General features: G+C 42.2%; 1 long non-coding RNA gene across 1 annotated transcript; it reads left to right on the forward strand.

Moving 5' to 3' along the window:
- Window positions 1-212: 212 nt before the first annotated feature.
- Window positions 213-11,976, forward strand: LOC121500396. Its single transcript, XR_005990379.1, has 6 exons — window positions 213-587; window positions 1,165-1,219; window positions 7,599-7,708; window positions 8,861-9,173; window positions 10,495-10,539; window positions 11,831-11,976. It is a non-coding gene; the product is annotated as an uncharacterized LOC121500396 (long non-coding RNA).
- The last annotated feature ends 2,501 nt before the right edge of the window (window positions 11,977-14,477 follow it).

Here is a 14,477-nt window from a genome sequence, read left to right on the forward strand (position 1 = left end):
TTTTTGAAGTGCTGTGTGAGCATTTTGGGGGAGAAAGAGTTCTGCATGAGAAATCTCTCAGCACCCATCCAAACATCATGTCAGCTCATTTCCCTGGAGCCTCAGCCCAGCACCCAGAGCACATTAGAAATCTAATCACTGTTTATTGTCATGGAAGCAGAGAGATGGAATCCTGGGGCGCAGGTCCCACAGCTATATTTTATCAGGTAGGACAGTACACATTCTGTTACCTTGACAATAATTAGAATGGAATACTCTAAATCTATTGCTACTGTGTTTGTGAGATTTTATTTCCCTAATACATGAAGATGTGTTCGAGACCTCTTCACCAGAATGTTTATGAGCCTTAAATGTATGGACCATGAACGCATCTTTTGAAATTGGGCACAGTCACTGCGATTTTAGTGGCTGTTTATTGAGGAGGGATATGGGGTTTTGCACTTTTTCCCCTAACTCTTGTCAGTTATTTTGATCTTTCTTCTCTACCTCTCTGTGTCATCTCCAGAGGATGTCCAGGGGTGGAATGCATCAAGTGAAGCAAGCATCTACAAGAGTGTGCTTGAGGGAGGAGGAGGCTTCAGGCCCATGTACGGTGGTGAGAAGGAATGCATGAAGCCTTGGGTTCCAAAGGAGCAGAGGTGGGGAGGCCGTGGGCCTGGTGGAGCTGGGGCCTGAGCAGGGAGGAAGCCACGGTTCACAGAGGGGTGTGGCCTGGATACTGTGGGGAGGACTTGAGGCATGGACCAGACACCCTTGAGTTCAGGCTAACCTTCATCACCTGCCTCCTCCAAAAGGGAGCCCAAAAGGGAAGATTGTGTGGACCTTTTCAGGCCAGATTGGTCCCCAAATGATGGCACCTGGAGGGACCTTCCTTCTGTTACCGGTGGTAAAGTAGGTGGACTCTAGAGCCTGCCTGCCTGCCTGGGAGAAAATCTCACCAGTCCACTTGATGGCTGTGTAACATTAGCAAATGATTTAACCTCTCAGCACTTTTCTTGCTTATAAATGGCTAAGTAAGGCCACCTCTCTCCTAGGGATGCTGTGAGGTGCATGGGAAGGTAGGCACTTACAGAATTTAGAGTCATGCCTAATGCAGCACCGTAGGGCTCAACACACAACAGTGAAGTCCGCTGAGGTTCCTCTCCCTCATCTTTCTCCCCACAGACATCCCGAAACACCTCTGGGCTCTCAGCCTGATTTCTGGATATGAAAGAACAGGGTAAGATGGTTTCTCGACTTTGTGTTTGCTAGGATGTCTTTAGCAGCAAGGAACAAAAAGTGACTTCTCTCACAAAGATGTTTATTTTTACTTAACAGGAAGTTCAGCAGTAGATGGTCCATCCAGATGTTTCCATATGTCCCAATCTTTTGTCTGATTTTGAGCCATTTAGGTGGTCATTAGCCAGTCTACCAAGGTTGAGCAGAGAACAGAGAGATGATCAAAAGCAAATAGGTCCATTTATGGGGTATGGCCAGTCACCAAGGAGAGCAGTCACATTTAAGAAGAAAGAAAGAAAGAAGAAAGAAAGAAAGAAAGAAGAAAGAAAGAAAGAAAGAAAGAAAGAAAGAAAGAAAGAAAGAAAGAAAGAAAGAAAGAAAGAAAAAGAAACAGGCCAACATATGTGTTTGCACCTGAGCATCATCCTTTGAGGTGGTCCCTTTCGGAAGTGAGGTACTTCTTCCAAATGTGCTGTGTTGCTCAAATATTTTTGAACTCTTTTACTGGAATCTTCCCCAGTAATCACTCACAAAGATTAATATTAATTTTATAGTGAGATCTCCTATTGGACCCCAAGTAAGCCTCCTTTGTTGCAGTATTCATTCATTCATGAGGTTCTTAAGTTGGACAAATATTTTATGACTGTCCACTGTATGCAAGCAAGAAAAAAAATCACTTTTAAAAAAAAATCTGTAATTACAGCCCACCACCTTTTTATGGGTGACCTCACTCACCACACGATGACTCTGAGCAGTTATCCTCTCCGGTTTAAAGACGAGTGAGTGGAGGTTCATACTAGTTGAGTGACATTTTTAAAGTCACACAGAACAGAGCCATACTCTGAATCCTGTGTTCTATGCCTCCGCCTTCACCACCTTCACCACACTTGGTCCATAGGCATGGTAGCTGCCCCCAAGTGTTTACGATTAGTGAGGGTGTATAGGAAATGCACAAATATCACACGATGACACAGACTGTAGCAAGTGTTCTAAGAATGTAGAAGTATTTTAATAAAGGAATGCAGAGTCAGGAAAGATTCAGTTTAGCTGAGAGGATCAGAGGATTTATTGGAGGTAGTTTGGAAAGCAGGTGGTGGGAAAGGGCAGGGGTAGGAAGGATAAGAAGGAGCCTTGTCTGGAACACATGGCAGGTGTGGATGGGAGCAGTGGGAAAGGGCTGGGGATCTGGGTTGCAGTTAGTTTCTAGAGGTCAAGGACTTTCTATTTTATTTCATAATAATTGCAAAGCCCTTGAAGACTTCAACAAGGACATAGACTTACAAAATTTTTAGAGAGATTAACTTGCTAGTGATGTCTCAGGTAGATGGGAAAGAGATCTTGAAAGCAGAGAGACCGTGCAGAAAGCTATTCAGATAATCAAGGCATAGTATAATGTTTCTAAGACACTCCAAGACATTCATGGACCAGCCAAGTTTCCCCCCAAATTTAAGGGAATGACCGAGGCATCCCAACATTTTATTTTGCTAAATAAAGGCACAAACAGCCATGTAAGCCACTACCATTTCTTAAGTGCAAAGACATGTCGACCTCCATAAGCAGAAAGGACATTATCTCTGAGTAAAGGACACTCTTTCTCAAAAAGGACATCTGAAATCTTATATAACATATGGTCCCTCCTTCTAACACACACGCACACACACGTACATAAACACATGCACATGCACACATAGACAATTGCTATTTTTCTCATTTCATAACAGAAAAGTAAAATCTTGGTTCTGGACATGCCACTAGTTTGTAACTCAGCTTCCCAGAGCCACTATACTAGAATTTTGTAGGGTACATTTTTTTTTTTTAAGATTTTTTATTTATTTTTCTGAGAGAGAGAGAGAGAGAGAGAGAGAGAGAGAGAGAGAGAAGCAGGATCCATGCAGGAAGCCTGACATGGGACTCGATCCCGGGACTCCAGGATCATGCCCTGGGCTGAAGGTGGAGCTAAACCACTGAGCCACCTGGGCTGCCCTTGTGGGGTACATTTTAAGCATCCTCTTCGTCTAGGAAATAATCCTCATCAGTAGATGCTGCTGATCTGTCTTAACACCCATAATTCTACCTGGACTAATCCAGATGCTGGAATCAAAGCTGGCTTCATGGCAAATCTGGCTGTCTCCTGGCTGGCCAGTGGTCCATCAAACCTCTCTTTCCAAAATTTGGACTAAATGAATGAGACTGTTTAGTCTAAAGAGCACATGAGAGATTGGGACAATCACTTGGGGACATAAACAGTCTAGGTGGAGAAAAGCAGGACAATGAGACAAATCTACAGAAAGGGATCCAGGCAGAAGAACCAGATGGGCCAAGCGGGGAAAAGGAGCTGGAAGCAGCAGCAACCTTATCCCCAAAGCCTTCCAGATCCAACCTGTTTCCCATGAGGTCCAGCTACATTTCCAGTTCTGTGTCCTGAGATGCCCTTGTGCCTTTTAATAATCTCCTTGGGTTGACCAGTCATTTCTTTCTGGAAACCAAGGAACCTTGACTAGGTTTGAGGTCAAGACATAAACAAAGCCTGTATTGTAAATGAAAGGGACATACAGAGAGAAACAGGAAAGGAGAAGTGAGTAAAAAAATGGTAAAGGATTGAATATGGGGCCAAGAGGGAATGTCAAAGATCATGCAAGGTCTTGAACCAGGGAATGTCAGTGTATTAGAAACAGGAAACAGGAACATAGGTGAGGGGTGACTTGAGTTTTGGTGTGTGGGGTTTGGAAGTACCGGTGAGCAGATGGTTGGCATAGAGGCTTTAGACTAGCAGAGAGACTTAGGAGTCTGCCACAGCAAGGAGATATCTGGAACTGTGGGATCAGATTGGCCACAGAGGTAAAGCATGTGGACAAGAAGGGAGAGAGAGTGGAGAAAGATGAGCATGGGGCTTGGGTTTGGGTTGGATACCTGATGAGAAGCCTATGAGGGTGTAGGATGCTCCTGAGGTGGGGCATGAGATGGTGAAGGTGAATGGAGTCAAGAGAAGCAGATGAGGGGCTGGGAGAACAGAAAGGATTGAGCCACCACTGGTTTCCTTGCCCCTGCAAAATGCTCAGTAGATGTTGCAAGCTTATCTGAGGAAGAGCACGTGTACTTCGTAGAGACTTTTGGAGGCCTACATTCTGGTATGCTAAAGTGACTCTCAGAGCTAGGTCACATTTGGAGATGGAGGTGGTGCAGGAATATGAGAGAGGGCAGGGAGGAAGGCGAGGGTTGATGGAAGAAATTAGGACATGAAGGAAGGAGAAGGCGGACCTCTGGGTGGCTCAGTGGTTTGGCACCTGCCTTCAGTCCAGGGCGTGATTCTGGGGTCATGTCGGGCTCCCTGCATGGAGCCTGCTTCTCCCTCTGCCTGTGTCTCTGCCCCTTTCTCTCTCTATGTCTCTCATGAATAAATAAATACAATCTTTAAAAAAAAAAAAGAAAAAAAAATGAAGGAAGGAGAAGGGATGCGGCAAAGATCATTGCCAAAAATGGAACTTTTTGGATAATCTGTGGATTTCAATTATTTGTAATTAATTTTTCAAAGGGTCTGATGATCTCCTACTGAGTGCCACGTGGGTTTATTTTGAAAGGAGATTCTAGGGCCCAGGCCCAGACTTCCAGAATCAAAACTCTAGAGTGCAGGGCTACTAGAATCAGTATTTTATTTTTAAAATTTTTTAATTTTTAAATTAAATTAAATTTAAAAAAATTTTATTTTATGCTCTTATTAAGTTTTTAATTTTAATTCCAGTATACTTAACATACAGTGTTATAGTAGTTTCAGGTGTACAATGTAGAGATTTTATTTATTTATTTATTTATTTATTTATTTATTTATTTATTTATTTGGTGGGGAGAGAGAGAGAGAGAGAGAGATAGTGCATGTAAGCAAATGAGAGGAGGAACAGAGGGGGAGGGAGGAGAGGAGGGAGGGGGAGATAACCTCAAGCAGACTCTGCTCTAAACAAGGGGCAAGATGCAGCACTGGATTCCAGGACTCCAAGATCATGACCTGAGTGGAAACCAAGAGTTGGATGCTTAACTGACTGAGCCACCCCAGTGGTTCAACACTTCTGAACATCACCCAGTGCTTATCACAACATGTGCACACCTTAATCCCCATCACCTATTTCACCTCCCCCCACCCCACCCTGCTGGGAACCATCAGTTTGTTCTCTATCATTAAGACTCTGTTTCTTGGTTTCTCTCTCTCTCTCTTTTCCCCTCTTTGTTTGTATGTTTCGTTTCTTAAATTCCATATATGAGTAAAATCATATGCATTTGTCTTTCTCTGACTGACTGACTTCATTTGGCATAATACTCTCTAACTCCATCCATGTCATTGCAAAAGGCAAGATTTTGTTCTTTTGGTATATGCACACCGCATCTTCTTTATCCATTCATCTGTCAGTGGACACTGAGGCTGCTTCCATGTCCTGGCTATTGTAGGCAATGTTGCTATAAACACAGGGGTGCGTGTATCCCTTTGAATTAGTGTTTTTGTATTCTTTGGGCAAATATCCAGTAGTGTGATTACTGGATTGTAGGGTAGTTCTATTTTTAACTTTTTGAGGAATTTCCATACTGTTTGCCATGGTGGCTGCACCAATTTGCATTTGCACCTATAGTGCTTGTGGGTTCCATTTGTTCCACATCCTCACTGACACTTGTTTCTTGTGTTGCTGATTTAGTCATTCTGACAGGTGTGAGGTGATATCTCTTTGTGGTTTTGATTTGCATTTCCCTGATGATGAGTGACGATGTTGAGCATCTTTTCATGTATCTGTTGGCCATCTGGATGTCTTTTTTGGAGAAATGTCTGTTCATGTCGTCTGTCCATTTTTAACTTGGTTTATTTGTTTTTGGGGTGTCAATTTGTATAAGTTCTTTTTATATTTTGGACACTAATTTTTTTTTTCAGATATGTCATTTGCAAATATTTTCTCCCATTCCACAGGCTTTTAATTTTGTTGGTTGTTTCCTTTGCTGCGCAGAAGTTTTTTATTTTGATGTAGTCCCAATAGTTTATTTTTGCTTTTGTTTCCCTTTCCTTGAGAGACATATCTAGAAAGATGTTGCTGCAGCTGATGCCAGAGAAATTACTGCCAGTGCTCTCTCTTCTAGGATTTTTATGGTTTCATGTCTCACATTTAGATCTTTAATTTATTTGAGGTTTTTTTTGTGTGTGTGTGTATGATAGAATGCTTTATACTAGAGCAATGAATAAATAAATAGTGGTGCATTCATGCTGTGAAATATACAGCTATTGAAAAGGGTGAATTAATGCTGTACTAATTGTTGTGAAAAGTTAAGTTCAATAAGCAAGAGGGATATATATATATATATATATATATATATATATATATATATATATATAAAACATGGTCACATCTTTTTATTTTTAATTTCTTAAAAAGATTTATTTATTTGAGCATATGAGTGGTGGGAAAGGCAGAAGGAAACAGTGAGGGAGAGAAGCAGACTCCCCACTGAGTGTGGAGCTTGATACAGGGCTCGATCTCATGACCCTGAGATCACAACCTGAACTGAAACTAAGAGTCCACCACTTAACCAAGGAGGCCATCCAGGCGCCCATGGTCACGTTTTTATGTAAAAATAATGGCAAAAATAATTTTGTATATCTTCCAGTGTTTTCATGTGGGATTCTATCAATAAGTGAAAAGAATGGAAGGTCATATACCAGAATATTAACATTGATTTTCTGGGGAAGGAAAGGCGAAATGAACACGGAAAAAAATTTGTAAAAAGGCATCTTGGATAATAGCCAACTTTGCTAACTTTTTGTAAACTGACATTGGGTGCATATAAATGCATGGAAAGCAGATGGAGGGACAAGCACCAACATTATAATGGTGAATTCTCTCAGAGTAGGGGCATTTCAGGTTTTTAATGGTCTTTCTTTTTAGCACATTTAAATTTTGAATGTTAATAATGTGATCAACCTTATTTTCTTCATTGTGAGGGAGAAAAGTGGTGTGTAGGGGTTCAGAGTCAGCATTTTGAACACACTCTCTGGGTCACTCTTGTGCCCATTGACATTTGAGAACTTGTCTCCATTGTGCTTAGAGGATAGGCTGTGTTGTTTCACATTACCTCCTCCTCTGGAAGACATAGGTGTGTTCTATTACCCACCTATTATGAAGAAAAGCAACAGTTCCAAAGCATGCTGCAAATCTTCTAGAGCCTCCCAAGGCACCACTCATGCTTCCTTACAAAGATGGAATCCAGACAGTATCTCTCTATAAACACGGGCCAAGATGGCATCTGGGAGGGTTTCTGCTTTTCTCCAAAAGAGGCCCATTAGTAGGATCTGCGGTGTGTGTGTGGTGTTGGCATTGTGGCAGGTAAGAGACCTATCTCTCTTTTTCCAGACAGCTTCAGAAAGCCTCTCTAGAAGACTTTTCCCAGTGTCATAAGAAGCAATGTGACTCACAATTGTACAACTTTGTGTAGTATCTGGTCCGTTGGCCCTAGGAGGAAGGTAAGTGGCATTGATCCTGTGGTCTATCAAAATTGGCAGTATCTGGACTGTGAATGAGAAGTATGACCATGTCAGTTCTTTCTTGATGGTAAAAGTTTTTCGATACCACTCATAGACATCATAGTTGTCATTGCAAGAATGTCCCAAGTACCAGTGTAGAGTTGTTTTTTTTTTTAAAGATTTTATTTATTCACGAGAGACAGAGAGAGAGGCAGAGACACAGGCAGAGGGAGAAGCAGGCTCCCTGCAGGGAGGCTGATGGGGAACTCAATTCCAGGACCCCAGGATCATGACCTGAGTTGAAGGCAGACGCTGAACCACTGAGCCACCCAGGTGCCCCTGGAGTTGAGTTTCGAACAAAAGGACACCCATGTCCTCTTAGACAATATGAAACAGACAAAACTGACTCTCATATTGCTGTTAATGGCATTCACATTGCATCATTTAGGATTGTTTTGACTCCAAGCTGCAGAAAATCCAATAATACCTTACTTAGACCATTAGGGTGGGCCGAGGAATGGTTATGTGACTCAGTGATGTCTGAGGGTCTGACCCTTTTGCTCTTGCTCCTTTACATCGTCAGTGGGTCAGCAACACCTCACTTTCTAATCAGAGACGGCTGTATCAGCTGGAGGATTGATTGTCCCACACATCTTGGAATCCCAGGCAGGAAGCAAGGAGGGCCTTGACAAAGGGCCTCCTCCTGCACCTCTCTCATCAGGGAAAGAGATCTTTCTTGGAGGCAGGCCCTGGACACATATACGTCCCTGGGCCCATGACTATAAAGAGGAGATGGCTATTGACAAGGAGCAGTCGCTTCCATATTAAGGGCTTTGTTAGCAGTGAGAAAGGGCTGCTCACTGAAAGGCCATAAAAAAATGTGTCCTACATGGTGAACAAAAATTTTTTAAGATTTATTTATTTATTGGAGAGAGAGAGTGAAAGACGAGGGTGGAGGGGCAGAGGCAGAGAGAGGGAATCTCAAGCAGACTCCCCACTGAGCCTGAACTGGCATGACCCCAAAACTATGACCTAAGCTGAAATCAAGAACCGGACACTTTACTGACTGACCCAGGTTTCCCTAAACAAATATTAACACATACTAATTTCAAAGGATTTTGTTTTCTCTAACCAGAACTTTGCATCTTACAGAGAAGCCAGAGAGCAGGACGACGGTGGAATTAGAACCCTTTGGAGCATCTCCCCAAGTGTGAACAGATGAAGCCAGGACTATCTGACACTGAGAGAGCTACAAGAGCCTCTTTTCCACATCATCTGTGGAGCTTCAATCCTTCCATAACTGTGTTAGAGAGCACCGCTGGGCCTCAGTTCCCTGCTGTGAAGCCACTGATAGAGCATCCTCCACGATGTCAGTCTAATGGACCTTCCTGAACTCAAGGGCTAGTCCCATTTGCTTCACAGTCTTCACAGAAGAGACTCCAGAGTGCAGAGTGCAGAGAACTTGGTATTTAGGCTGGAGAGAGGCTTCAGGGATGGAGTATGGGTTTGAGAAGCTTCACATACAAAATAGGATTAAGATGGCAGAGGAGCCTAGCTGTAGAGGGTTAGATAAGGGATGTAAGGAGATGTGGGGGTTGCAGAGAGGTAGACTTATGGCTATAGAAGGGTAGGTAGCGGTTGTAGGGAGATGGGTGGGGGCTGCAGGAGTGTAGGTGCGGGCTGCCGGGGACTAGGCTGGGGGCCTACAGGGGGTGGCTGGTGGCTGCAGAGAAGTAGTCTGGAAAGATCAGAGGAATTAGACTGACTGCAAGGTCAAAGTCAAGGCGAAACCTACAGAATCAGATCACAAGGCCCTTGAATTTGTCCCATTACATCAAATCAAGGAGAGAGGCAGAGAGTGCACTGGCAGTGCTGTGATGGAACACTTCCACTCTTTCAACCAACAAATTTTTACTGAGCATTTGACATTAGCCAGACTCGTTTAGATATTGAGGTTTCAAGAGAAGCTGTAAAAGAAGTCAATCAATTATAAAGGCATTGTCTTTTAGTGACTTTAAGATTTTTTGCTCCCTTTCTTTAGAGCTCTGTGAAGCCCTTTCTCATTAGCTAACGGCTTATCCTGTGTCAAATGTTTTATATATATGATGTCGTTCGAATTTCTCCACCACTCTCTGAGATAGGGGCTATTATTTTTGCATTATAAGTGAGAAAATTGAGGCCCAGGGAGGTGACAGGATTACCAGAGCTAGATTCAAAAGACAAAATTGGTACAATTTTCTTCCCCTTATGTCTACTTCCTCCTCTCCTCTCTTCCTCTCCCCTCCTCTCCTCTCTTCCTCTCCCCTCCTCTCCTCTCCCCTCTTCTCTTCTCTTCTCTTCTCTTCTCTTCTCTTCTCTTCTCTTCTCTTCTCTTCTCTTCTCTTCTCTTCTCTTCTCTTCTCCTCTCCTCTCCTCTCCTCTCCTCTCCTCTCCTCTCCTCCTCTCCTCTCCTCTCCTCTCCTCTCCTCTCCTCTCCTCTCCTCTCCTCTCCTCTCCTCTCCTCTCCTCTCCTCTCCTCTCCTCTCCTCTCCTCTCCTCTCCTCTTCTCTTCTCTTCTCTTCTCTTCTCTTCTCTTCTTTCTCTTCTCTTCTCTTCTCTTCTTCTCTTCTCTTCTTTCTCTTCTCTTCTCTCTCTCTGGTCTTTTTCACCATTTGACAACATTTTATTAATTTTTATTTCTAATCAAGTGATTTAAGCAAATATTTAAAAACTCTAATAGTTCTAAGCTTTACCATGAAAAACAGTGTATTCTTACATACCTTCTCTCAACTCTTTCTACTTTCCAGAGGCAACTACTTTTGAGGGTTGGCCAGTTCAATTCTAAATAACAGGTTAGTGGTATTATTTTTTGACGTGTTAATTTTTGACATTATTATTTTGTGGTCATGAAGTTTTAGCTCTCTGCTGGTCATTGTCTACCTCTTCCAGGTGTATTCTTTTATCCAGCCTATCCCCAGGGAGGCTGACCTTTGTGGATAAAGTGCACAGGCTCCCGAATCTTTAGGCTTTGGGTTGCATCTAGTTAATGGAGGCATCAGCAGGAGATTGGATTGGAGGGGGCATGAAGGATAAGACTCCTTCTCCTCTTCTGGCAGCCAGCCTTATCTATACAGTTGCTCTCTGAGGTTCTGATAACTGTCCCTCCCCTTGAGCTTGAACATTCAGGCCTAGAAATGGCAATGACCTCCTGCTATTGTTAGCTCAGGGGACTTCCCTATCTTTGTTTTCCTAAGCCCTGTCCACACTTTGAAAATAGTTTCTGTATTACAGGTTGATGCCATGTACCCCTACCCCACCCCCCATGGTATGTTGTTTACTTCATTAGTACAATGTTTACATTTTTAAACTATGTAAATATTGCTGACTACACAGCCAAGTAGTGAGTTATAAATTAGGATTACATTTCTTTACTGAACAAATTTTTGTTTTTACTGTACTTAAGCGTACTTTTAAAAAAATGCCTTAGCTTTTGTATGTCTGGCTTTAATTCTTTCCACATCTTCATTGGTTTTGTTAAATGCCCTTAAGTGTTGTTTTCCAAAGGCTCAAATATGATCAGTTTTTAATGTTTTTCTTGGGGGGAAGGGTATATCGAGTAAACCAGCCTTCATAATAAACAGAACTTGATCCATGCATTCTGAAATCAAGATCACTACTAACCTACCGACAAAGTGATGAATGCAATTCAGGATTGTTCCATTGATCTTAAAAGTTTTACTCTCCTTGTCAAGTATTGTGATCACTTACAGGTAGTAAATATTTTACTGAACAAATAACTGAGACCTCTGTCAGGTGTGTCTTATCATCACCCTTTTTGAATAGTGCATTTCAAGTTTGCTAACTTTTAGTTATAAGATGTGTCCTCTCCTCATCTGCTGAGGACCATTGGGTTTCATCTCTGCTGCCCAATCATCTCAAGACCTAGCTGAGCACAAAACGATTTTCAAATGTACTTTTCCATAAACGAAAGTCAGGAGATTTTATCTGTTCAAGAATTGGTGTGCAACAGGCTCCAGCTGCTGGCTGATGAATACAATCTTCTTACAATATAGTTCTTTTAAACATAAGATCTCTATTTAAAATTCTGAAACCATGATTTTATTTGTCACAACCTTTTCATAGAGACCCTTCCCTGGAGCCCTCTGTTAGCTGGCCAACATGCTGGGACTTTAACATCATCTGGTATTTCCCTTTGGCCCTCCTGTGCTGGATTTCCTGTTTCCTGGAGTGTCTACTTTCCTATTCCTTGACCTACTCCCTTGTTTTGCTGGAACATATCCTTTAGTAGCTTCATAAGAAAGAATACATGGAAGGTAAATTTTCTTGTGTTCTTACATGTGTAAAAATGAATCCTACTCTTTACTTGATTTGTAGTTAGACAAGCATAAGATTTTAGGCTAAAAATAATTTTTCCTCAGGTTTAAGATGGTGTCATGGGAAGATCCCAGATCTACTTCCTTCCATGGACATGACAAATCTGCAGCTACATATGGAAAAATTCCCTCCAGAAAAGACATTAAAACCAGCTGAAGAGCTCTTCCACAACAATAGATAAAATGACTATGGGTGGGAGAGGCAGAGACGTGATCCTGCAAAAACCCTACTTCTAGTGCCACAACCCATGACTGAAATGGATCTCACAAATAAGAAGCTTCTCCTTCATTAGTTATCAGTTTGCACTCCATGTCGGCCACCTCAACCTTTGGAATCTGCACTGGAGATCCCACAAGGCCCTAAAATGTCTGGCTTTGAAAACCAACAAAGCTTATGTTCAGGAGATTCATAGAAAACATGGGTTCCATTCATAAAGGGCTTATGCACAAACTCACTTGCTCTAGGACACAGCACATAACAACAGTTTGAAAAATGCCTACACCATATGTGAAGGAGATTTATTTGCTAGTCTTAAAGTATATAGAGGGGCAGGAGCCTGTTGGGACTTTTTCTGAGGACAGAGGTGTTGACAAGCACCATTTTTGCACTATCCCTCTACCTTCCTAGTGCTGGTTGATGGGTGCCATTTTTGTACTCTCCCTCTAATCTGCTTGTGCTGGTGGACATGCACACCCCCTGTACTGCTTCTTTGATTCCACCAAAGCCACTGGGTGAGTGCCCCCTCCTGTGCTACTCCCACAGCCCTGCCAAAGCCACCAGGCGAGCATCCTGCCTCTGCACCACTCCCGTAGTACTGTCGAAGCTAGTGAGCATGTGCAGCCCACACAGGGGATGACATGGCATCCTATGGTGGCCAGGCGGGATTGTGTTTCTGGGCCCCATGTGTGTGAAATAATCAGAGAGACAGTTCTTGGCAGACTACCACACCCAGAGCACCACACATAGTAGAATGAGACACACCCCTAGGCTTCATGTGGAAAAGGCCTATTTTCTTGTCCTAGACTCCAGCCTGAGCAGCAGGCTTCAGATTTGTCACACATCTAGGGGTTATGGAGATGGTCTCAGGGAATGTATACACTGTCTGCAAGGCACTCACTTTAGATGTTAAGGATTTATTCCAGAGATGTGATAGATCATATTAACAAAAGAAAGGAAAAAAAAAATCATATGATCACCTCAATAGATGCAGAAAAAGCATTTGACAATATTTAACATCCATCTATGATAACTCTCAAAAAAAGTGGGTATGAACAGAACATACGTCAGGATAGTAAGGTCCCTTTATGACAAGCCTACAGTTAACATCAAGCTCAATGGTGAAGAGCTTTTCTTCTAAGATCAAGAACAAAACAAGGGAGTGCCTACTCTCACCATGTTTATTCAACATAGCATTGGAAGTCCTACTCAGAGCAATTAGGCAGCAAAAAGAAATAAAAGGTATCTGAATTGAAAAGTAAAAGGCAAAACCATCACTATTTGCAGGCAACGTGATTTTATATATAAAAAGTCCTGAAGGCCCCACCAGAAAGTGTTAGAACCAGTAAACAAATTTGGTAAAGCTGTGGGGTGCAAAATCAGGATACAAAAATCTGTTGCATTTTTATGCACTAATAATGAATTATCAGAAGAGAAATTAAGAAAACAATCCCATTTAAAATTACATTAAAAAGAATAAAATATCTAGAAATAAATTTTTTTTAAAGAATATTTTATTTATTGGGATTCCTGGGTGGCTCAGTGGTTGAGCATCTGCCTTTGGCTCAGATAGTGATCCTGGGTTCCTGGCGTTGAGTCCTATATCGGGGTTCCTTCAGGAAGCCTGCTTCTCCCTCTGCCTGTGTCTCTGCCTCTCTCTCTCTGTGTCTCTCATGAATAAATAAAATCTTTTAAAAAATAGATACATAAAAAATAAAAATAAAGATCTTACTTATTTGTTTGGCAGAGAGAGAGAGAGATAGAGCCCACAAGCAGGCAGAGGGAGAGGGAGAGGCAGGCTCCCTGCTGAACAGAAAGCCCTATGAGGGTCTCAATCCCAGGACCCTGAGATCATGACCTGAGCCAGAGGCAGATGCTTGAATGGCTGAGCCACCAGGCACCCCACCTAGGAATAAATTTAACCAAAGAAGTGAAAGACTTGTACACTGAAAACTATAAGATGAAAGAAATTGAAGATGACACAAAGAGTGGAAAGATATTCCATGGTCATGGACTGGAAGCCTTAATAGGAAAAATATCCATACTCCCCAAAGCACTTACAGATTCAATGCAATCCCAGGCATAATTTCAATGATCTTTTCTTCACAAAAATAGAAAAGAAATTCTAAAATTTGTATGGAACCACGAAAGATCTACAACAGTGAAAGCAATCTTGAGA

The sequence above is a fragment of the Vulpes lagopus genome, chromosome 10 (genome assembly GCF_018345385.1).
Source record: "Vulpes lagopus strain Blue_001 chromosome 10, ASM1834538v1, whole genome shotgun sequence".
Taxonomy (NCBI): domain Eukaryota; kingdom Metazoa; phylum Chordata; class Mammalia; order Carnivora; family Canidae; genus Vulpes; species Vulpes lagopus.